Raw genomic sequence first — 23576 nt, forward strand, 5'->3', positions numbered from 1 at the left:
AATATGACTTTGATTAATCAAGAGTGCATCCTATCATCTCTAAGTGACCTTAGAAAATAAGAAAACATAACCATGGTGTTTTAACCTAATGAACATGTTAAAAACAAAAACTATTCCCCTCACGCCTCAATCCTCCACCCCCTACCCCATCTCCACCCAAACTCTCCAGTAACTAACGTGTTTCAGAAAAGAAGTTGTGATCAGCTGTTCCAAGTGAGGGCCCTGGTTTGTGTTGATAAAGGTGGAGAAATGACCAAGAGGCTTAACAATCCAGAGTCACTGACGGGAGTTGTCTTAATGGCGTAGGAGGGTGCGGATTTAATGGGAATGAGTTCAGGATAGAAAGGGAGGAGGGAAAAGGGGGACAACACAAACAGACAGCTTTGGGGGGAGATTCTTCAGTAAAAGGGAACAGAACGTGAAAGATAGCTAGGGGTGAAGGCGAGATCAATGCCGAGTTACTTTTTCACTCCGGAGGGTAGTATAGGATGTTTGTGCGCTGGTGGAAATGGTCCAGCAGAGAGAAAACCTAGTTCTGTGGAGAGGGAGGGGAGAGATTTCCGGAGCAATGACTCTGAGAGCAAAGCGATAGAATGCAGTGCACAAGGAACGGGTTGACTTAGGAGGAGACAACTCATCCGTCAAGACAGGAGCAGCAGCTGACGGCTGCAGAGCCGAGTAGGTTGGCGGATGTGGGTGGGACCACGGAGGTTCTTTTCTGGTGGTTTTTATTTTTGCAGTGGTAGAAAAAGAATAAAATAGGATTTCCAGGCAGCATAAAAGATCACTGATGTAAAGTGAGACTAGCCAACCATGCTCCATGTCTTTCTTCAACAGCCTGGATGCAAGTTTAAACGAGAGGGGACTTAAGCAGGTTTGTAATTATTTCAGATGGTGGGGAGGGGAGGGGATGGCTTTATCACATGATTTAAACTGGGCAGGGGTGGAAGTGAGAAGCTCTGAGTGGTGAGGAGGGGGTGAAAAGCTGTTGGAATCAGTAGATTATGGGTCCTGATTAAAAATCACTAGTGTTTGGGTCCTTGAAGTAGAGACCTGGAAGCATCTGAGGTGGTGCTGGGAGACGTAGCTGACGAGAATAGTGGAGCTAGGTCGTGGGCAAAGGAAGTGATCAATCCATCAGTCTTAGAATTGTCAGCTAATACTCATTTAACAGGTTTTCAGATCATTCTAAAGTTCAAACCTGATTGTGCCGTTACTAGAAGTCCTTTAGGCTACTCCTCCCAAGCTCTGAACTAGTTTTCAGGATAAAATTCAGCCTCAGGAGGTTGGCAGTAAAGTTCCTTCATTATCTGGTCTCTTCTTCCTCCTCCAGCATCAGCAATAACCTCCTTCCCCTCCACCCCTTTCCTAGACTGTTAACTCTGGTCAAAGTACATCATGGATGCTACTCTTTCTGAGACATAGCCCCACAGCCACGTCCTGTTAAACTGAGCTTAGACATAAGATCTGAGTTTAAGCACTTAAGCTGCATGTTCACAATTAACAGCTTCCCACCAATCAGAAGCTCTTTGAGGGCACGGAGTTATCAGTTGAACTCCTCCTCTCCTGCTACCACTTCCATTTATTTGTGGGTTAATTTCATTACTAAGTGAATGAATAAATAAATGAATTAACCAATGTGCATCTACTTGAGACAGAAACCAAGCTAAGGATTTAGCCTTGAGATAGCAGTTAGAAATAGAGATAAAACAGTTCTTGCTGGTGAGAGGGAGTCTCTGGTGGTGGGAGTTGGGTGGGGGGGGAGTTGTGGGAAGAAGCTAACTTATCAGTGCATCCCAGTTCTTAAGAACACAGTCAGTAATATGTTAGTAACTAGTAGCCCAGTGGATGCAGTTGGACATTTATCAGTTAATTCCAAAAAGTGAGATATCATTCAAATTTAAAAAGAAGCTAGAAATGGTGTCAGGGTAGATTCTGTATAAATGCCAGCCACCTCTGATAGTTTTGCCTGTAAGGTGACCATTCAGCACCTCTGTTAATTTTTTCCCCAATCTCAAAATGGCTGTAGTACAATCTCAGTTGTTTATATAAAAGAAGTCATTAACGTTTGGCAAGAAACTAGAAACCATGACGTTAGCTCTACCTTTATTTAAATTCTATTAAGCATCTTTGGTTTCTATGTTCAACTGTTTATTGGTATCTAGGTAGTTATTTAATTAGCTACCTGTTTAGTGAAGCCATTTATTACTGCCCAGATAGCCATAATCAAGGGCAAATAAAGTATGAAAAAGATTAAAACCAATTCATCAGCCAAATATGAGCTCCTATACAAAGGAGAGATTTAATTATTTCAGGTCTGGTATTGAGATTAGCCTGATTGACTTTCTGACTTTGAATCAACAACCTATTATCTCATTTTGAGATAACAATCTGGTGAGCAGTGGTCATATCCCTTGTTTTGCAGGCACAGTCAAGGGAAGGTATGTTCATTTACCTACCATCGCACCTGGCAAAACAAATTACTGCAGCAAGATGGAACACACTATAGTTTTCACTCTAAACTTCACTCTACACTAATTTTCTGTGCTGTTTCAGGTCTTAAGAGGACCAGAGTTTGGGATTTTTTGTGATATTTATACAGAAAGTGTTTTTTTTTTTTTTTTTGCATTATGGCATTTACTCCAACGAACACTAATGTTTTGAAAAATGCTGACCTATGAATTGCAGGAGAAAAAGAATTACTTAATTTTCTTGGTTTTTTTTTTTTCCAAAAAATTTTTAAAAGGAGAAGTACAAACTGAAGAATAATTGAAATATTACACATTTTTATAAGACTCAAACTGAAAATATCAAACCCACAGCCAAAATATGTACATTTAAATCATGTACACATTACCAAATGATTTTCAAGTTAATGCAGGTTACCTCCACTTCTTTGGCTCCCCATTCCCATAAGATAAAGCTGCATCCTTACCATAGCATATCTGCCAGAGTTTCTTCTCACCGACCCTTCTCATATCTTCAATCCTGAGGCTTGCAAAATGCTCTGAACCCTCCATATCTTGTAATGTTCCTTCCATGATGAGACTAGTTTCCATTGCATGCAGAATCTGAGTTAACTTCATTTAAGAAGGAGATGTTTTTCCTAAGGAAGAGTCAGCATGGAAGTGCCAGGAATTAGGGAGCAGAAAGGCATGTGGCGGAAGGATTAGCATGTGCTTAAAGTGGAAACCAAAAAGGAAAACTCCAAGGAATTTAGTATGATTTTAGCACATTTTATTTTGTGTGGTTTTAGTTAACCAGAAAATTTGGTACCTAGAAACATAGTGTTATACAAACCAAACTGCATAGTGTGGGCTAAGGCTCTGTACACTCCAAGTGATTTTTTCCCCATATAAAACTTCAGTCTTTTTACCAACTGAAATATAGATGTATCATTAAATGTTCACTCCACAACATCGCTAAATCAGTTGGCTAAGTTAAGTATAAATAATGTCACTCATAGGATGATTGAGTTTTCCCCATAGTAATTTTCAATAAACTATCATACTGAGGTATTAGAAGACCAAGTGGTTGAGCTGACAGTTTTCAATCTCAGGCTTTTATCTTTGGGTAATAGCTTTAGAAATGAAGACTATGCACACATTCTGTCAGGAAAATGAGGGGGCAGATTGATACCTTCACATGGTGTATTTTTATAACCATTGTAACACACTGAACTTAGTTGCTACAAAAGCATAGTAGTTCACCATTTTATATCTTTCTCACCCATTTAAACCATTTTCAAAATTCAAGTAACTGCGTTTCATTCAAAATATATAGTATATGACTATACCAACTCACTGTTTTATTCAAATATCTTTCCTTATGACAACTTAGCAGTTGAGAATGGGCAACTCAAATTTTTTCCTTTAAAACTCTTGAACAAAATTGGAAACTTGGAAAGTTTATTGACATTTTTATTTGATTTTAATTTAAGATAATTTCTTTCATAGTCATTTAAGCTCTCATTTACACTTGAAAGCTGAGAAAGCTGCCCCAAAGTAAATCCTGCAAAGCTCTGATACAGAAGTATTTCAGCTCAGTTCAACTAGGATTTCCTGATTTCGCGTGCTGGACACTGGGAGATTACAAAAGGATTAAGAGCATGGCTCCTACCCTCAAAGGTTAATCTGATTGGGAGGGCACAGCATATACACGTGTGGTTCTGTTTCATACATGCTTATGTGTTGAATACCATACGTGGTGCTGTAACTAATTAATGTAACGGTGTGCTTGAATAGAGGTTCAGTGGACAGGAAGTTATTTAAATCTTAATAGCAAAATAAAAGTGAGTTATGAGCATTGATACCATAAAGCATAAAATAAGATGTTATATTAAAAATGATAAGAGATTAGATGTCAAAACTATAACAAGGCAAGCAAGAAAATGGCACTGCAGCTCCAAAATTCAAGAATGTGCCATGAAAATAAATTTTTATGTATCAACAGGTGAGAGGAAAATTATGGGCACAGCAGTATCATGTATCACTGATGTTGAGATGTGCAAATCTGAAGAAGAAGGATAAGATCTTAACCTTTTGGAGGAAAAAAGTTATTGCAGGAAAGGAAGCTTAGAGGCATGCATTACTTAACTATCCTGTGACCCACTCTCACAAAACCCACTCAAAGTATGAGGCTCCTCTAAAAGAATCCACTGTTTCCACCAGATAAGAGTATCCTATTTCAGCAGCATAGTTTAGATAATTGTGGTATAGCTCACATGGCTGCTTATGAGCTCAGATAGACCAATTCTTGTCCTCAAAACACTTATATCAATTCATATTAACTAATGTGATAATCTGCTTAAAATCCATCCCCACCACAAGATTGTATGATCCTTTAGTGTAGCACCTACCACCACAACTGGTGGGTAGGAATTCAGAAATATTTGTTGAACAAATGAATAGAGAAAGGAAGGCAGGGAAGAAGGAAGCAAGAATCACCCATTCTGTAAAATTTGAAAGACTTCTGCAGGAAGCCCTCTACAGCTTCCCCAGTTGGAAGTGATCTCTCTTCCCTTGTACCTCCATGTCCCTTGTTATCCAGGTCTGCTTTTTATTACCTTTAATTTATCCAAGCCCACCTCCCTCACCATAATGGAACTCATGAATGGTGACCTGTTTTCCCACAGCATCTACTCAGTATATTGAACAGCAAAGTTACTGAGTTTTTTTGTTTGTTTGTTTTTGTTTTTGTTTTTTTTCACTGAACTGAACTAGATAAGGTGATGGTAGCCTTCATGCATAATCTGTCATTTTGGGAGGCCCAGAATTTGGAAGGAACCATGCTGGAAGGCCTGGAGAGAACTGTATGCTTTCTTACAGCTAATTCAGAAATACGAAGTTCCATATGTAGCTTGCCTGCACACGCTGTTCTGCCATTGCAACAGCCCATTTAACAGGGAAACTCTCTAAGGAAAAAAAAATTCAAACATGCCAACTAAATACACTGTCTTCTGTCTTTAAAATATAAACCACATGCTTTTTATGTTTTAACAGACTCTGGACTCCATCAGCAGCTTTGAATACAGTGAACATAGAGTACCCCCAGGTTTGGAATTTCAAACGCATTGTTGGTCAAATACTACGTTGACCCATAGTAGGAATTCTGACTGCTTTCCCAGGAGTGGGACAGGGTTTCACGATCAGTCCACACTCTTTTACCTCATTCCTTTGTGGGCCAGAGCATCTGGGAGATGCATAATGTGGCTAAGGACCAAATCACCATCCACAGTCCGTCCTCCATGGACGCAGAAACCAGACCCACCAACTGGGTCTCAGCTCCATTTTCTTACCAACTGGGCCATCCCACCCACACTGAATTCATTCAGCTGTCCGCAGGAAATGCCATATTGGAAAATCAGCTCATCAGAATCCCAAAAAGGGATTCAAAATTTGGGATATTTTTGGCAGACTCTAGTTTAATACAAATTACTAAAATTTGTAATTATGGAATTAAGATAGCAAATGCTATACTGCATGCTGTTAGTAGTGTTTTCAAAAGATAACTTCTTTATCTTACTATTACCTAATTTCACAATGTTCAGAAATAAGAGACTTGGTCATCGAATGCTTGCGGTCCAAGGAGCCAAGGATGAGAAGGTGGTTGATCCACGGCCTGCACTACACCCTGAGTTGTTTCAGAACCTTCTGGCTATAGTGGGTTGCCCTTCAAGAACTGTAATAGAAAATTTCATCCTGTTCTTTTTACTAGGACCTCTGATGCCTTACTTTTATCTCCATTTCAAAGTCTAAGGGACAGAAGTGTACTGGACAAGAGGATAGTTCATCTCAAAACAATGTTATCTATTGTCCCACTCAAATGTAACTCCTCTTCCACCCTGAGGTCCCCATGAACCCCCACAGGAGCCACTTCCTTAACTAAAAGCTCTCCTAGCTTTGCCTGCTCTGTGTAAAAGCTAAGAGATACGACTTCCAAAAACTAAAAATAGAACATTCCTGCTTCTACCCCCAAAATAAATAAATGTCCAGTTCCCTGGCATTGTAAAAAATTAGACTTAAGGACCCTGAAATAGTTCTAGGGTATCATGCGTGTGGCAATTGATGGATTATATATACTAGCACTGATGTTTTAGAGACGGGGGAGGAATCTTAGATACCAGCCAGTCTAACCGCTTCATTTTCAAAGAAAGAAATCAAGCTTCCACAGCTAGCTGTGGAACAGGGACCAGAGTCCACATGTGACAGGTTGCTCGCCCCACACCCTGCCCTCAGCCCTGTACTGTGCCATTCTTGAATACACTCTGAAGGAAGCGAACAGTGGGTTCAATCTGATGGCAGATAATGAGCACCTCACTGCTGTCCATTAGAATAAGGTCTCAGGAAATGGGAGGAACAGAAAGGCCAAGTGACCCACGCAGAGTACGAAGGTAATTTGTAGCAGAGCTAAGATAGAATCTGAGCTTATTAATTCTTGCTGTCTTTAGAGGGTGCTGAGTTAAAGAGCCCCTCCTGATAGATTTAGATGTAGACATTTGGATCTCAACGGAAAATTGTGATCAGACTTCTAAAGCCCAGAACAGACAGCCAGTCAGGTAAGCAGCAAGTCTCATACGACGGGGCTTTGAAAAGGTGTCGTATTTCTGCCTCGTGTGACACACGCCATACCAAGTCCTTTCGTCCCAAATCTGAGAATCTGGAGTCTGATGTCCTGCAGAATAATTGTTCTCACATGATGCACAATGTATTACTCCTCCCTCAGCTTCGTCCACAGATGGCAATGAAAGTGCTTATTCCTGCTTTGCACCTTGAATTGTGAGCCCTCCCCAGCAATCTAATAGAACTGTAGAATGAAGAAATTGCATAATGTTATTATAATGAATGAGAAGCAGCACTACCTGGGGTCTCATCTATTTCCAGCCAACCTGGCTTTTCAACATGAATAATATCCTAAAGCCCAAACTGCATTGAGTTGCTTCATTGCCTGGTCTTCTGGGTACTGATAAAAATTACCATCTGTATTATGGTGTGATTTATCTATATTTGATGCCCTAAACAAAATTTTCTCTAGCAAAAAAAAGACTAATTGTGCCTAATGGCCATATCGCTCATATTACAAATGCTTAATTTCTGATAAATATTCTGGGAGCAATTCCAGAGAATATTGGCTGGAAAACAAAGTAAAAAATTTAAAAGGGGGCTTTGTAATTCCTACTTTGGCAAGCAGTGAAAAACATTTTAAACTTTTAAAGAAAAAAATACTACAAAGATTTCAGTGTAATGAAGTTTGAGATGAATGCTTAAAATTCTTTTAGTTTAGGAACCAAAATATGTAATAATGTAAATGGAAATGTTATGTAAGAATACTTCATGGTACAAACATAACTGTTTAAATAGCTTTCTTTTGAATTTTTACTTCTGAATGCTAATGACCCTAAAAAACATTTTTCCTAATATTTCTGATATAGTTACTCCAGAATGACAAGTGCTGTTTCATTCTGTCCACCTGCAAAATGTCAAGCTTTAGAATGATTAGTGCCATCCATATTCTTGAAGAACGTATATCTTTAGGCTTAAAGATTTTTTTTAGATTTCAGTGTTATTAGCCATGAATTTAGTACAATTTTCCGATACTGCTTGCAAGAAAAAAAGTGTTGCAAATATATCTAATTTTAAACTTTAAAAATTTTGCTGGTATTTGATTTTCTTTTCCTTCATACTAGCTACATTTATATTTGTTGCATTGTAGGATTGCCTTTACAAGTCCTGGTGCCTCCATAAAGAAGAAATCCAGGTTACGTTTTTTTAAATTCCCATACTTAACAGTTACTGTTTCCTGTAAGAGGAATTATCTTTAGGTACACTAGCACTATTAGGAAACTGAATATTATTCTTTAATTTTTGTTCAGTGCAAATATCAACCATGCCAGTTGCTGCATAAGTTTGAGTTGGATTGTGCCTGTGGAAGCAGGGTTTTTTGTTGAAGGTCAAGTGTTGGTGCTAACTCTCCCATTCAGGAAGAGAGTGCCTGGAGAATTAAAACAGTAAAATAAAGTCAGGGAAAGGAATCAAAAACAATGAATAATCTCTCCCTGCTCCTAAAACTTCCAGGTTTTAGGCTTGTTAATTTGAGCCAGTGGCAAGAACATAAGCCTATGTGGAAGCTCATTACATCCTAGAAAGTGGGGGTGATATTTCATGGGACTGTTGTGAGAACTGGAGGAGAAAACACGCAGAGAACATCGAAAATGTCTGGCACGCTGAAAGTCCTGACTAAAAGATAATGAGCATTTTCATTATTATTTATTGTTATTTCTAATAATTTACAGCAGATTCCTTCAGTTGAATAACCAACAGGAAAGTAAAAAGAGGGTGGATTGATCTGCTGGCAAGTTATAATTTACAGTTGCTTTTAAGCAGTAAGCTTTCTTCTTTTTTTAATTAAACCTGTGTCTCACTAGATTTGATAAACACAATGATTTATACACGCAAACCACTGGACTTCAGAGCAGTGTTGGTCTTGGGACTGGGACATCTTTAAGGGAAACGCTGAACAAGAAAGGGCAATTTAGAAAACGTAACATGACAATGAGACAACCAGAATGTCTGGTAAACAGTAGAAACGCCCTGTCTTCTCCGGTGTCTGTCAGGTCTTCCAAGCGCATGCTCAAATGATCGAACTTGATCCCATAAAAATCCTGTGAGGACAGCAGACCCCATTCGGGTGGTCAAAGCCAGGTTCCTGGGAGGCATCCAGATTCCCCCATGTCTCATCGGGTGCCCAGTAGGAGACTGGGGTCAGAACGCAGGTGTTCTCCCTCCTGGAATCCCCACTAACCCTAGGCTGTCTTTTATGAAGTGTTCACATAAATAACCATTCGACACATAAAAACTGAATAAACTTCTGAGCATTTACAGGTAAGACAAAAGGGTTCATTGCTTTCAGCAGTCTTTGTAATTGGGGGAAACACAATTTCACGAGGCACAAACTCACTTCACCGCTGCGTATGGCTTAACCGTCCTTGTGTGTAGAAGGAGACCACCAAAGAGGCCTCCATCATTTTGCCTCTTTTCTTTGAGTATGGAAGTTGTAAAAGGATAATGAGAGAAGAGAAAAAAGTCCGCAGGAGAACATGAAGCTAGAAACTCAGTAACACAGAAAGTCATCTTTAAAGATGCTCTGCTCTTCCTTCTTCTGGCGTGCTAAGGTGCACCCCTTTAACTTCCCTCTTTTCTGTAATACTCGTCAACTAAGGAAACTAAAAGGAGAAGGACTTACACGACAGGGAGGACGTAAAGTACAATTCATAAATTTATCTGGGCCCATTTTCTGCTTTAATCAAGCACAAGTGTAAGAGGTGGTCCGTTTTCACAACCTGTTGAAAGTGACTGTTTCCATCATGTTATTCATGTAACACAACCAAATGTCCTCTTACTACTTCTAATCTAACTAACCAGCTTGAGCTTGCTTGTGTCCCCCCCACATTTCTCTGTAGGTATATGTAACAACCTATCACTGCTTTAAACTGTTGAATTACTGTTTTCATGACATTATTCTTTCTGGAGTTAACTTTATCTTTGCTTGTTTGCATAATTCCTCTCTTCTTGTTTTAAATTCCTTTGTCAAAATATAGTCCTATTTATAACAATAAATACAATTTTTTTCTATTTGACAAATTTCACTGTGGCCAAATCAGGCAAAAATATTTCTGTATATATGAATATGCCAGTAACTGATGTCTATCTGTGATGAATTCTGGAGGAAAAAGCACATTTTTATAGGAACCTGTTAGGTATTAGCATTTTGGCATAAGTCACCCAACTGGGAATTGTCTTCTCTGTTATCATAGTTTCTTAAACCTATTAATTCAGTTCATTACAAGAAAATACCCTTTTTATGGAGCATCTAGCATATGAACATGCTTTTTCTTTTGAGTCTTGAGAAAAACAAAAGTAATCAAGCTGCTTTGAATTTTAAACAAGAAAACCATGCTCGTGAATTCAGATAATGAAAGTAATTAGTCACAAATTTTAACTCTGCAATGGAGTATGAAGATGAGATGTGAAATGGACGTTATAAACACTCCACGGACACGTTGCTGAGAATTTTTCAAGCTTTGCTGGTCACATGGCCATTTAAAATAAATCTGCCCTTAACAACGTTGACTCAGAGATCCTAAAAAAAAACAAAAAACAAAAAAAAAACAAGACAATTGTTCATAACATCAACTCATCCTTACTTTTAAAACAAAATAATTTGCTATTATAATTTCTTCTTAAGCAATGTGAGTAGAGATAACACTGGAAATCTTTTCCAAAGAAATGAGATTTCCTCTCATTGTGAAGATGAAAGCACTCCCTCTTAGTCACAGTGAGTAGGGGCAAAAATCAGTCATTTGATTGTTTCTTGGATTTAGGTGTGCCTTCTAAATTGGATGGCATTCTCAGACACTCAGGATACAAGACAACGACTTTCTCTAAACAGTTCCGAAATACAAAAATAATACTTAGTGAAGAGTTGTATGTTCAAAAGACAGTAACATTTAAAATGGCTCCTGAGGGCTCAAAACAAAAATCAGCTAATAAAACTAATCCCAAAGAACCAAACTGAAGTTTAGTATTCTCAGCTAGGTGACACTGTCATTAAACTAGAATTTTGGTTTTAAAATAAGATAGAAGGTATCTTTGCAGTGGAAGGGAACTCATTTCTGTAATATAAATAAGCCTTCTAATGGCAAGGGAGAAGTATATCGATTTTAAAGAATAAATGATACAGCTGTCATTTCCTAAGTATAACACTCTACTTTCTTGAGCCTTGTTTTACGGTGTATTTGCTGATCCTGGAAAATGATTCACGTGCTCTTGTGAAAAACGTGTATTTTGCTGTCGCTGGGTATAGTGTTGTACATATAGATGGATAATAAGTCAGCACTGCTCTGCATGCATATAAGATTTTAATAAAATTTTTCTTAAAAAGAGGAAAAAGATAATATGGACTTTCCAAAATTTGGGAAAATCTTTAATCTCATTAATAATCAGAATGGAAATTTTAGCAACTAGATACTGATTCTTTCCCTGAAAATTAGCGAAGATTTTTATTCCTATGTTTAATGAAATACCCAGTGTGGTTAAAGGTGCGGCACTCCCCCTCACTGTTGGTGGGAGCAATTTGGTACAACTCTTTCAAAAAACAATTTGGCATCCCATAGTTTTACTTTTGTTCCAAAATTATATTAAAGTGTTATTTGTAAGAGCAAAAATCAGAAATAACTAAAATGTAACTCTTTACAGTGATGTTTATGAAGAGTTCATAAGAAAACATGGAAAGGAAGCAGGAGATATTAACTATTATTTAATTTCTTAAATAGAGTTTGCCCCAAGAACGTGGCATGACAATGCTTCACCATCAGAAATCCTCTCCATGTAACTCACCGTGTCAGAGAATAACCATGTACGGTGACAGATAATTTCAGAACATTTCAATATTTCATTCCAGTTAACTTGCCTTGTGACTCGATGTGCCTTCAGAAAATGGATTGTCTAATCATTTCCCTCTCTTTGGGGCCCAGAGTCCATGCTTAGCTGGGCAACTGAGGAGCTAAAGTGGGGCAGGGTCCGGCGTCCGCGTCTGTGCCCTCATTCTTGCTCTTCCTCACATAAAGACTCAGCAAATAACAAAGTCAGACAAGAGACCTTGAGGCTGAGTGCATGCAAAGCATCTGTGAAATCTCTGCAGGCGTCCGTAATTTTTCAAAAGCTCTTTCACAAATTAGTAATAGAAAAGTGCTTATATTAATACTTCTGAACTCGTGGTGGATATGGAAAATTGACTCAGTGCCCATTTAAATACCCTCTGGTAGAATTCAGCTAAGGATCAGACAGCTAAAAGCTGTATTTTCTGTACTTTTATTACAGCTGGAGTTCTGCGTGGGACCTGGCTTCTGCTACACAGATGTATTACAGGAGAATGGAGGTAAAATGGTAGAGACTGGCTGGTGGTGGTGGCGGTCAGGTTCTTCCGGGGCAGCGGAGGCAGGTCTCAGAGCGTCCGGTCCCAGAAGACCTGGGTACTGGGTGGCAGGCAGCCGCAGTGGTGCTGTGCTGTGGTTGGACGTTTCCCAGGCTGGTCTGCTCCCAGTTAATCAGTAGCCAAGCCCAGGTGTCTGACTTTCTTGTAGATAATATGTTTTACTGAACCCTTTCCTGCTTAAATTGGCTAGATAGAATCTATGGTCTGCCCCAGAGGACCACAAATGATACAGCCACAAACCCCAAACCTCCACAAACATCATAATTAATGGAGGAATATTAGAATTCGCCTCTTTTAAAATTAGGTGTATACTAAGCAAGATCAAAAAACATAGTACTGAATAAAAAAAGTAGAAATGTTTAAAGAGTAATTTAAATGTGGAGAATGTGACTCTCACAATTATGCATGAGATTATCAGAGACATCACCTGACACCCACTACGTTCATGACATAAGATAATCCTCAGACTCAAACACAATTATCCGAAGAAAAATCATACTCCCAGGACCCAGGAAATTTTGTTGTTAAATATCTCAGCCAAATCTCATACTTACTGTAGGTAAGGACCTCTCTGGGCTCTGCATGAGGGAGGATCTATGGGGAAAATCTAACTTAAGCTTTTCCAGGAAGCCAATCCTTCTAGGCCAGTCGCCCAGAATCGAAGATCTGTGAATTTTATAGGAAGGACTCTCTGAGCAAGAGGCAAAGTTTGGCCGTCTGCCTTTACCACTTCTGGGGGTGAAACCTACTTACGCTTAGTGCCTTCCCTCTGGAGGGAAGCAAGGCATTGCTGCCTTCTTGAAAAGTTTAGAAATCTGCAAAAGAGGCAGTGTAGTCACCAGTCGTATTCAAGGTACCTTTCTTTTCCATCCATTCCATTAAAAATTGCTTGATTTCCGTCTCCTCCGAACCAGATGTTTCTGGCACCCCAATGATATTAGTGTCACAGTGTTTTTCAGACCTGGACCGCAGCGGCCGTTTGCACCGCCTCTGGCTGTTACAGCTTAGACCTAGAAAACCTGTTCTAGAGATGACTCCTCCCGCGTGTGCAGTTCACTCTCTACGTTTAATTTGAGAGCACGTGGTGGGGCCTGGCTTGAGAGCCACCGTACAGGGCCTGGAAGCCAGTGTCTTATCCTTCACAGCCCCTTTCTTGACTCTGCACGCGGGACGGACTTTGTTACAGCTCACCCGGCCCTGCTTACCTAAGCTTGGCACTAGTCACCTAAAACTAAAACCTCACTAAGCCTCTGTTCTGTGAAGGCTTGATTTCTGCTCTCTGTCTCCATAGAGTCAGCATCTTTCCTGTGGACAAGGCTGTCGTAAGTGGCAGTCACTTGTCAAGATCAAAGTCTCACCACGCCCAAGATTTAAAACCGTCCACCCAGGTGGAGGTGATGACGTGCCAACCCCAGGCCTGCCCAACATGCATCACAGTGGAGCGCCATGGTGACAACGCGGGTCTCGCGCAAGCTTGGCCAAGGTCATGAGCTGCGTTGCTTCTGATTTCCTCCACCTGCCTGCCAGCGTCTCCTGCCCCAGATGCAGGAAATCCTATCAGCCTCTTGATTTGAACACACCTTCCAAAACCTGCGAGCTCACCCATAGCGTCTATCCCCGCCAGCCTCACCTCCGGAGAGGCAGAGCGGACCCTGGAAAGAAAGGCTGCAGAGATATTCTAGTGACCTCAAGCGGGAAAGTTCCTTAAAAAATACCCCAGGCTGTTGCCTGACGTGAGGGAGAAGATTTAAGGAGAGGAACAAGCAAATGCGCACTGAAGGGACTGCATCTGGATGATATATTCTGTTAAGACAACAGTAAAGTTGTTCACGTACATTTTGAGAAATGCAGACTTACATTAAGCTTCCTTGGAGGAGGTGCTGTATTAAAACGCTTAAACATTTTTCACTTTATGGTTCAAATAACCCAAAGCACAGAAGAATGGACACATCTGTCTTTCTATCAACATCTACACTGATTGAAAAAGGAGACTCTTGAGTTCAGCTGAGCAGACTTCAGTTGGCTTTATCTGAGCTTCAATAGCTGGAAGAATGGAAGAACAATCAGATGAAGAGGACTGATCTGGAATCTATCATTTATGTACGTGCAGTCATCAGGTGTCCACTGACCAGAGCAGACGGGGCAGACAGCAATTCACAAGGCAGGGAGAATGAAACGTGCCTAAGATGGGGGAAGGAATGCTGGCATCTTTAGGGTTTGGGGCGAGAGAGAACTGCATTGTAATCCTGCATTACTGAGGGGATTCCCGGGTGAAGAGCTCCAAAGACAGGCGATGTTTCGGTTGCCTTGCTGATTTTGAACTATTTGTCCCTTGAAGGGCTCTAATCTAGGCTGTGTGTAGCTGTGCACGCGGCAGTCTTGCGCCATCTGAGGCGGTAGCTATATACATGGACAGTTTTCATTTTTCCATGAAGCCCATGTAGAAGAGGCAGTGGGTACAGTCACTGTAATCAGTGACGCTGTTTTACCTAAGTTTTTCATAGCACGGATGTTGACGTATTACGAAGCTCTCAGCACAGAATAAGCAGATGAAAGCACTGTTCCCCTTTCTCACTGGGGAGGAGAATTAATTTTAGGCTTTAGTACCTAAAATCAAATAGCTGGAACAGTGTTTAATGGACTGAAACCCTGAACTCTTAACTGCTGCACCTCTACGATGTTTTGAGATGCTTCCACTAAAGTTTATTTTTTCCATTTCTTCGGCTGTACCTTAATGACCACTTGCACATGAGCTAAAACTAGTGAATGCCCTGAACTAAACAGCTTCGAAGCCCTGGAGTTGTGTATTGTTTGTGCTAAGTTTTTATACTTCCTAGCATGGGAGGTGGACTGAAAGGAGATACAATAAACATTCTAGAAAGGGAGCAACTGGCAGGCTGGGAGATGGAATTAGACGGTAGTAAGAATTAGATGACTTCTTACTCACTACGTTCAGTGAGTTCTAAGAAAACTCTCCCGTCAAAACCCGGTGAAACATTCCACCCTCTATAGTTTTCACCAAATCACTTTTGGATTCAATTGAAGGACTGATTTCTGCACAGATTCCTGCCAGGATGCCTTTTATCCTGATCACCCTTTGTGAAAATTAAAAAGTGATGTTTCAGTCACTCCCTGAACTCAGATAACCCTTCTTGAGTTATCTCTCCATCCAATCAATGCCTGATGTCTCTGCTGACTTCCCTGTAATAGCTGAGTTGTTTACATTTTCTCAGGGCATATTTTACAGAGAATTTATCTGTTTAGCAGTGAGAACAATAAGGGATAAAAGAATGGGTAAGCTGGTAAGAACTACAATTTTGTATTTGACCCCACTGTCCGTATCATCCTTCCTGTCCATACCGTCAGAAGTCTCACAGGCAGATAATCTACCTTTACATTTAAATTATTTAATACAACACTTAGTAAATTTAATAAACCTTCATAACTACTGCTTTCAATTTGACAGTATAAAAATAAGGAGAAATAAATAAGAGCCATATTTAATTCTCACTGATTACCTACCTGCATGAAGACATCACAGTCAGGTTTTGTGGCTCTTGGGAATTCATTATAAGGCAGCTGTAGTAGAGCATGACAGATACCTTGACAACAAACATTCTTTCTTGAAAGTGGATTCCAAAAGGTTATAAATATAACAGGCAAGAAGAATGCCATGGGTGACTTCAAAAGCCAAAGATTACCAACATGTGGGCCAGAAGTAGTAAAAACAGCCTGTACGTTGCATGAACAGGGTGTAGTTGCTGGCAGTCAAAGTCAAAACATAAAGGAACTCAAAACCTGAAGCATCTGTTAATAAAGAAGGAAAACACACATTTCGCCAAACGTGGCAACAGCACTGATGAATGATTTACACTCGTATTATCAGAAATATTATGCTTTGCACCCTTCACGATGAGAGAAGACCATCCACCAGGGAATCACACTCAAAAGGCGTTGACTTTGAAAGGACGTGTCTGGTACGCAGATCCTGCTGATTCAGAATTTTAAAAACATACATTAAAAGTATAGTAATTCTGAGAATTCTCAACAATGGAGTGTCATTAGCTAACACTGCTGTCTACCTTATCTATCTAAAGATTCCATATAGGAAATACCATAGAGCTGGTACACTCTGCACGAGCAGAGTTCTCTGGTCTTCAGTTTAATACACTTGGGCAGAATCACCTAGTTAACAAACACATATTCACGGGGGTCATGACCCACAAGAATTATCTACAAACCAAGAGAGTAATGTTCCTAGACTATTCAGAAAAGGGTCACAATCCCAGTAAAGTTCCAGAACCAGATTCCCTGGTGTCAGATGCTGGCTGTGCTCCTTCTTAGGTGTGCTATCTTAAGAGAGTTATGTGTTTTCATTTTCTCATTCGAAAAGTAGTACTAATCTTATAAGTCTACTGAGAAAGAATGCTGCAACAACAAAATTAACAAGTGTGTAATGAATGTCTATAAAAATAATATACTAAAATTGTTTCTTTTTAAATATGTCATTACACCAGTCAGAATGGCCAACATTCAAAAGTTCACAAATGACAAATGCTGGAGAGGCTGTGGAGAAAAGGGAACCCTCCTGCACTGCTGGTGGGAATTCAGTTTGGTGCAGCCACTGTGGAAAACAGTATGGAGATTCCTCAAAAGACTAGGAATAGACTTACCATATGACCCAGGAATCCCGCTCCTGGGCATATATCCAGAAGGAACCCTACTTCAGGATGACACCTGCACCCCAATGTTCATAGCAGCATTATTTACGATAGCCAAGACATGGAAACAGCCTAAATGTCCATCAACAGAGGACTGGATAAAGAAGAAGTGGTATATTTCTACAATGGAATACTACTCAGCCATAAAAACCGACAACATAACGCCATTTGCAGCAACATGGATGCTCCTGGAGAATGTCATTCTAAGTGAAGTAAGCCAGAAAGAAAAAGAAAAATACCATATGAGATCGCTCATATGTGGAATCTAAAAAACAAACAAACAAACAAAGCATAAATACAAAACAGAAATAGACTCACAGACATAGAATATAAACTTGTGGTTGTCAAGGGGGCGGGGGGTGGGAAGAGATAGACTGAGATTTCAAAATTGTAGAATAGATAAACAAGATTATACTGTATAGCACAGGGAAATATATACAAGATCTTATGGTATACACTGGAATTTGACACAACATTATAAAATTATTATAAATCAATAAAAAATGTTAAAAAATAAAAAATAAATAAAAATTTAAAAAAAGATCTTATGGTAGCTCACAGAGAAAAAAATGTGACAATGAATATATACATGTTCATGTATAACTGAAAAATTGTGCTCTACGCTGGAATTTGACACAACATTGTAAAATGATTATAAATCAATAAAAAAATTTAAAAAAAGTTTACCATTCTTACACGTGACATTTAATGTAGTACTTTGTGTCACCCTACAAAGAGTAAATCTAAATTGAAGAAGCAAAAAAAAAAATTGAAAAAAAATTGCGACTCAGATTCTTCCCCCTTTTAAGTCCTATATACGTATGTAATTTCTAATAAGCAACCATAAAGTTTTCTCAAAAATATTAACTGGTTATATTTTAAATAAAATCTTATCACCAAATAATTTCATAAACAAATTTAAAAACTATTCCCAAAGCAAAATACTGTTTTTAGCATGGGATGTGGGAGTATTTTAACCTAGCTGATAAGTTGAGGATTACGGATTCTAAAATTAAGCATGCCTAGCATCTGAAATAAAGTGTGGCTCAGGAGATGATAGAAAACAAGGAATCTAGTGAGAGAGATGATATTTTGGCCAAAGGTGAAGATAACATACACAGTTCTTCATCCATTTTTCTAACTGTTCATTTCCAATACACATGCATGACAGTATCTGAATTGTTAAGCCCACCCACCAAGGGAACCAACTTTATCAGCTGCAGTCCGTGTATGCAGTTGCATTTTTGCTTTTAGTCTTACAGGCCCTGTTCATTTCCAAAGTAACTTAGGTCAGCACCTTTGTCCCACCCCTTCAGTAAGGATGTTTCATATATATATGTGTATGTATATATACATATATATACACACACACACACATAGATTATTTTGTTACACTCCCCACTTCATCCTGAGATTCCCCCACTTCCACAATGATGATGTAAAATTAGCACACATTAAGGTTCATTCTCTGCTGTAAAGTTCTGTGAGCTTTGCCAAATGCATAGTGTTATGTACCCACTATTAAAGCATTACACCGAGTTGTCACCACCCCAGAAACAAAACCCTGTGCTTCCCTGTGCTTCCTCTATTCAGCGCTCACCCACAGGAACCTCTGGCAATCACTGATCTTTTTATTATCTCCGTAGTTTTTCCTTTTAAAGAGTGTCATATGATTAGAATCAAACAGTAGGTAGACTGGCTTCTTCCAGTTAGTAATATGAATTTAAGTTATTCACATCTTTTCGTGGCTTAAAAGTTCATTTATTTTTATTGGTGAATAATATTCCATTGTATGGGTGTACCAGAATTTGTTTATCCATTCTCCTTTTAAGAGATACCTTGGTTTCCAGACTTCGCTGATCATGAATTACGCTGCTGTGAGCATTCGTGTGCAGATTTTTGTGAGGATGTAAGTTTTCAAATCAATTGGACAAATCAAGGAGCATGATTGCTGGACCTTGTAAGACCATGTTTACCTTTGTATGACACCACCACGCTGTCTTCCAGAACATCTGTACCATTTTGCCTCCCCTCCAGCAATGCATAATTGCTGTTGCCCCACAATCGCAGCAGCAATTGGTATTTTGAGTTTTTTGGATGATAGCCATACTGAATAGGTGTGTAGTAACATCCTTTTGTTATTTTAATTTGCAATTTGTCTAATGAGAAATGATTTTTGGCATCTTTTCATATGCTTAATTTCCATTCGCCTATTTTCTTTGCTAAGATGTCTTTTCAGATCATTTGCCCGTTTTTTGATTGGGTTGTTTGTTTTCTTATTGTTCAGTTTTAAGAATTCTTTGTATATTTTGGATACAAATTATCAGATGCGTGTTTTGCAAATATTTTCTCCCAGTCTCTGGCTTGTCTTCTCATTCTCTTAACAAATTCTTTCACAGATAAAAAGGTCTTTTTAAATTTTATTTTAATGAAGTCCAATGTATTAATTTTTTCTTCCACGGATCATGCTTTAGGTGTTGTATCTGAAAACCATCACCAGATTCTAGGTCATGTAGAATTTCTCTTATGTCTTCTTACATAAGTTTTATTCATTTTTTATTTAGATCTATGATATATTTTCAGTTAATTTTTATGAAATGTGTGTGGTCTGTATTTAGGTTCATTTTCTTGCTGGACAAGCAATTTTTCATTGTAAGCTCATTGAATTGCTTTTGCTCCTTTGTCAAAGATAAATTGATTATATCTCATTTATCAACTGTATATTTTTTTACCAATGCTAGCTGTTTTTATTGCTGTTACTTTTATAGTAAGTCTTGAAACTGGGTAACGTGAGTCCTCCAACTTTGTTCTTTGTTCTTAGTGTTGTGTTGTTGGCCAGTGTAAGTCTTCTCACTTTCCATATAAACTTTTGAGTAAGCTTGACAGTAAATGCAAAATAGCTTGCTGAGACTGTGTTTGGGATGGCATTGTATTTCCTCATAAATTTCAGAAGTACCACCATCTTCATAATTTGACTTTTCCAGTCCATACACTTAGAATATCTTTCTATATGTTTAGATGTCCTTTGATTCCTTCCACCAGAGTTGTGTTGTTTTCCCTTTATAAATGCTCTACATATTTTGCTAGGTTTTTATACAAGTATTTCATTTGGGGGGGGGTGCTAGTGTAAGGTGTATCATTTTTCATTTCAAATTCCAGTTGTTCACTGCTAGTATATAGGAGAACCATTGACTTCTGTATATTAACCTTGCATCCTGTGACCTTACTGTATTCATTTATTAGTTTGAGGAGATTTTTTTTTATTTGTCTGTTCTTTGGGATTTCCTACATAGACAATTATGCCATCTACAAATGAAAACAGTTCATTTCTTCTTTTCCAATCTGCCTACATTTTATTTCCTTTCCTTGGATTATGCTGTAACCAGGATTTTCAGTTATGATGTTGAACAGAAGTAGTGAGTGAGGAAGAGCACAGTTGTCTTATTCCTAGTATTAGGGAAAAGAATCCAGTTTTTCACCATCAAGTAGCTGCAGAATTTTTTGTTGATGTTCTTTATTAAGTTGCTGAAGTTCCCCTCAATTCTTTATTTACTGAAAAATTTGATAATGAATGGGTGTTGGGTTCTTTTTCAAAGGCTTTTCTTCTTAGAATACGATCATAGGCATTTTCTTCTTTAGCCTATTGATGTGGCAGGGTACATGACTGATGTTGACCTTTGGGCCAGCCTTGCATGCCTGGAGTAAATCTCACTTGTTTGTGGTGTACAATTATTTTTATGCATTGTTGATTCAACTTGCTAATATTTTGTTTGTTTTACGTTTGTGTTCGTAAGAGGTATTTGTCTTTGGTTTTCTTTTCTTTTATGTCTTTACCTCATTTTGATATTTGGGAAATGCTAGCCTTGTGGCTGTTCAGGACGGTTGTATCCTTACTGATTTTTTCACCTGCTTGATCCATCCATTACTGAAAGAGGGGCATTGAAGTCTTGAATTTACTCCCTCTTCTTGCTGTTCTGTCAGGCTGTATCCAGTCTATTTTTGAGCCTACCAAAGATATCCTTCATTTCTGTTAGTGTTTTTATTTCTAGCATTTCCATTTGATTCTTTCTTAGGTTCCAATCTTCTTGCATTACCAAGCTGTTCTTGCATATTGTGTGCCTCTTCCATTACAGCCCCTAACTTACGAACTCTATGACGTTTCTTGCCCGGTAATTCCAACACCTGTATTCTGTCTGCATCTGGATCCAGTGATTGCTTTGTTTCCTCAGACGGTGTTCTTCTGTTGCCTTTTATCCTGCCTTTTAACTTTCTGTTGAAGGGTAGACATCCTGTATTGGATAACAGTAGCTGAGGTAAGTCAGCCTTTAGTGTGCGGATTTACGTTAACCTGGTTAGGACTCGGGCTTTCTTGGGTGACTGCTGTACTTGAAGGTGCCGAGTCTGCAGCTGTTGTCCTTGTTTTGTTTCCTCGCTTGCCCTCGAGCTTCCCTAAGTCGTCTTCCTCAGAGAGCATCTGTGTCTTCCGACTCTTTCCGCTGTAATTCACTGTTATTGTACTGGACCCCAATTAGTGTGTCAGATGTGTGGGAGGAACGTTCTATAATCTGATGATAAAATCTCAGTCTTTCAGTCGGCCTGTATCTCTGGGCTGTGACCCTCACAGATGTTTTTACCACCTTCCATAAGACAAGAGGGCTCGAGGGTAGGGTGGGAGGAATGTCCTGTCCGGCCAGGATAGGGATAGGGCTCTGGTAAAGCCTTTTCCCCTGGGGAACAGGCAGTTGCTATGCAGAATACTCTGGGAGCATTTAACATTGGTTACTTTGCTCCTCCCCCTGCCAGAACTGGGAGGGGAAAGTTTTTGGATCTTCACCATGAGAACTTGATGAAATTTCTAAAATAAACCTAGGAAAGTTTGGTTACCCCCTAAGACTGCAGCCCCCAGGAGTTTTCCAGACTCAAGCTGGTCTAGTCTTGGCCTCCAGCAGTTCATCAGAAGCTCCCCTCCAGTGTTGCATCAGCCTAAGGGCCTAGCTGTTACAGATCTCAGCTGTGACTAATACTCACTTACCCCTCTGGCTTTCAGGGTGGCAGTAGGCCCTCAGTTCTCTAATGGGTTCAAGAAAAGTCATTGATTTTCAGTTTGTTCAGTGTTTTCTTGTAAGTATGGAAGCTGCAACTTCCATGCTCTCCTATGTCACTACTGAAATTGGAAGATTGCCCTAAATGTTCAAGAGGGAATTTTAGATACTAATTTCACCAACATCCACTTAATCTGTGGTCCATGGATCACCTAAAAATGCATGCAAGTTTGTACAGCATACGTGGTGTGTACTTTTCAAGGGGTCTAAAGCTCTTATTAGATTCCCAAAGAGTTGAATGACTTGAAAAAGCTAAGAACATCACGATAGAGAGTAATTCCTTTCATTTTTGTATGTAAACCTGCAACTCAGGTTTCCAGCTAAGGAGTAACAAGAAAACATAAAATACATCACTTTTTGGTTTCATTTGAATATCTTTTAATAGTGCATGTAAAGTCCAAATTAAAAGGCGGTATCTGCCATATATATTCAGTTTGTGAAAAGTTATCCTGCTTCAAAGCTCATCAAGTACTTTTGACAACACAATTTTTAATTTGGATTTACATAAATTCATCTTAATGCCAGGCAAAATATTTTTTTAAGATGTAATTGAAAAGCAGACTTGTCTAGATGCAGGACTAATACAGGGTTCTAACAAGGCAAAGAAAACACTCAGTGATTTATTTCTTTTTAGCTTTTCTAAAAAACAAGGACTTAGCTTCATCAGTTCACGGATGAGAGTAAGCTAACAATTCCAAATCTGATGTTGGAGGTATCTCTCACACTGTATGTTGTACAAATACTGTTAGCAATAAAACAGCAAGATAAAAGATTACTTTTTAATTTTGTATCACTGTGTAAGTCACTGTACTTATTGTCAAGTCTGATTAGATGGCATTGGTGAGAGAAGGTGAAAAAAAGAACTTACATGTGAGCATTAAGTTAAGACAACTTTTATTAAAAGAACATTACGGTGGCAATATCAAATCCCCAGCTGTTCTCTGTCATCTCTGGCAGATAAAAAGGAAAAGAAGCCCCACTGTTTGCAGGGCCACATCCTGTGGCTAGTCCATCACCATTTGCTTTTGCTCCGTATTTTACATTACCATCCAACTTCCTACAGGAGTCTCTGAAAGATGAAAGTGGACTCTCACTGAGAATTTCACACAAATGGATTAATTTGTGTCACCATTTTTGGCATGTCGCCATGGATACGGCCGTCTGACGGCCTCAGTGCAGCTGTGAGTTGATTGACGGTCCATTCACAGTCCAAGGCTTTCAAAACCGGTAACATGAAAGAACGCTCATTAGTGGACAAAGA

The 23576-nt window shown here is 39.1% G+C and overlaps 1 long non-coding RNA gene across 1 annotated transcript; it reads left to right on the forward strand.

Annotated features, from left to right (window-relative positions):
- Positions 1–691: 691 nt before the first annotated feature.
- On the forward strand, positions 692–17046 carry LOC106728851. The gene is made up of 3 exons (XR_001365122.2): positions 692–874; positions 12378–12435; positions 13784–17046. It is a non-coding gene; the product is annotated as an uncharacterized LOC106728851 (long non-coding RNA).
- The last annotated feature ends 6530 nt before the right edge of the window (positions 17047–23576 follow it).

This window comes from Camelus ferus, chromosome 26, assembly GCF_009834535.1.
Source record: "Camelus ferus isolate YT-003-E chromosome 26, BCGSAC_Cfer_1.0, whole genome shotgun sequence".
Classification (NCBI taxonomy): Eukaryota; Metazoa; Chordata; class Mammalia; order Artiodactyla; family Camelidae; genus Camelus; species Camelus ferus.